The sequence below is a fragment of the Poecilia formosa genome, unplaced genomic scaffold (assembly GCF_000485575.1).
Source record: "Poecilia formosa unplaced genomic scaffold, Poecilia_formosa-5.1.2 Scaffold731, whole genome shotgun sequence".
Lineage (NCBI taxonomy): Eukaryota > Metazoa > Chordata > Actinopteri > Cyprinodontiformes > Poeciliidae > Poecilia > Poecilia formosa.
The window spans coordinates 70,197-72,601 of NW_006800670.1; the positions used below are offsets into that span (position 1 = coordinate 70,197).

At 40.7% G+C, this 2,405-nt stretch overlaps 1 protein-coding gene across 1 annotated transcript in view; it reads right to left on the bottom strand.

The window, feature by feature from the left end:
- The window catches only part of pcif1 (phosphorylated CTD interacting factor 1), a 22,277-nt gene that overhangs the window by 10,863 nt on the left and 9,009 nt on the right, over positions 1-2,405 (bottom strand). The gene's annotated exons all lie outside the window — the stretch shown is intronic.

Sequence of the window (2,405 nt, forward strand, 5' to 3'; positions counted from 1 at the left end):
ACTATAACGCTCAGAGAGTGAATGGGGACGTTTGCGAGTTGCGACAGAAAATTACCTCGAGGTGAAGCGCGTCACAATGCATCAATACAACGAATCTAATATGGCATTTAAAAACAAGAACTTGACAGAGTTTGGCTACATCGAGGCTCAATGCAGGAAAAAAGCGACCAGACAGCAGGTAGATATTTTAGCACCTCCACAGTATTTTATATTGTAGTGTAATCTTTTTGTACAGTATGCTGACTGTATCCTTAATTCTGTTTTATATATTTTTATTTTATTTTTTCCAAAATATCTTTATTGGAATTTTAGCAGCTTATACAAACAGCTTGAATATTCAGCAAAGCATGAAAGCAGTAGTATTACTGTTCAGGTCCAAATAGAATACAAACAAAAAAACAATAAAATAAATAAAAAATGCCTCTCAATCCTGTTTCTAATGCAACCCATCACATATTCCACATATCATCTTTAAATTGAGACATTAAATAAAACAGTGTATGTGTTCAAAAGACCCTTATATATAGTTTAAGTTTGGTGTTGAGTATTACTCTGTATTATGTGTTTTCTGTTCAGCGTTAGTTTGTCCCTAAAGGCATACCGTAGTTAGGGCAGTGCTGACCACCTTGCCGTAACCGACGTTGCTGGTATCTGGTGGGGAAGTTGGGTAACCGAACCGCTGTGCTAACACGTGGGAAAGACTTGCAATATATGCAAGACTCCTTAAGAATGTGCGTCATTGATGAGTGAGTTGCAATATTTGAGTGTTTACTGCAGCTAAATGAGTGATTTGAAGTTTATTTGTTTCCTGTTATTTCACCTGTTGCTAAGTCAGAGCTATTGGCTATGCGTGTATGATAGAGCGTTGTGTTGAACATACATATCTATGCTCAGTGGAGCAGAGGCATGGTTATTAGTTAACTGTGGAGTTAACCCGCCTTAGTTTGCTTAGTAATATTGACTTAGAGGTTTCCTTCTTAGTTTATCGAAGGTATAATAGCATGGTGTAATGTGTAATGATAGGACACCTTGAACTTATTTCCTGTATTTTTGTTTATTCTAGGAAACCACACACACCTTCATGTAGACACACATTTATGCCCATCCGTGTTCATTGGTCAGCATCTGTGATACAGTTTGGAATACAGAACAGTTAAAGGATCCTGCCTCGTGTCTCCAATAAACTCCTGCTGCCCCTCATCCTAACATCTGGTCCTGAGCTGAATCCTGGCTGAGTGGTGTTCTGGCCGACACTCCAGGTTGAGAGCGGTGACAAACCTGAACAGCGCCTAACAGTCCTTCAACTTCAGAGCAAACACATTTACAGTATGTCCTCTAATACAACTGCCTTTGGGAACTGCAGTTACATGTTCAGTCACTTGGACCGTCATCCGAGATGTTCAGATCCTCGACATGCATAATGAAGGGATTCCAGATGAAATCAAACAGATCCTGTTTGCCCTTTAATACATATGTAATCTTTTCCAGATAACATCAGCCTAACCCAGCCATGGGTTTACTGTCGCTCCATGAGTCTTTTTCCAGAGCAATGATCTACATCTTTTCGCATTGAGCAAACTTAATTTATAAAGGTTCGTTCCTTTTTAGTATAATTATATTTTTCAGGGTACAGTCCAAACACAAACAGCTTTGGATCCAAAATTATTTGTTTGGAAATTATTTTCTCCATTACATCTTTTACCTCTTTCCAAACCAGTATAATTTTCCTAAAATAACACATNATAGTATTGTTTTTTTGCATCTGAAATACGACTTGGTCTTTTCTACCAGTCATGGTAACTCAAAGCGGAAAAAAGTGAGCCGCATTAGCTCCTGGAGATGTGACGTCAACGCCTTAGGTGCAAAGAGCCCACTGGTTCGGGACTAACGACTATAAGCTTCGCACATGTGGTTCTCACTAACGGTCCAAAATAAAAAAAATGAAGACAGTTGGTAATTCTGTTTTGGAATAGTTTTTCATCCTTCATACTTAGGATTGAAATTCACACAGAAAAATTCTGATAAATAATAATTTTATGTAAGTAAAATAAGAATAATCACAGGAAATATGTATTCTTCCCACAATGCATTGGGAGACCTCTCTCTGCGCCTGTTAGTGAGACTGCTGACTGCCACTGGCTGGGCCCCGTTGCTATGGTAATTAACTATCTGCACCTGGGCTGGCAATGTCTGGGCCCCGTTGCCATGGTAATTATCTGCACCTGGGCTGCCACTGGCTGGGCCCCGTTGCTATGGTAATTAACTATCTGCACCTGGGCTGCCACTGGCTGGGCCCCGTTGCTATGGTAATTAACTATCTGCACCTGGGCTGCCACTGGCTGGGCCCCGGTGCTATGGTAATTAACTATCTGCACCTGGGCCGCCACTGGCTGGGCCCCGGTGCT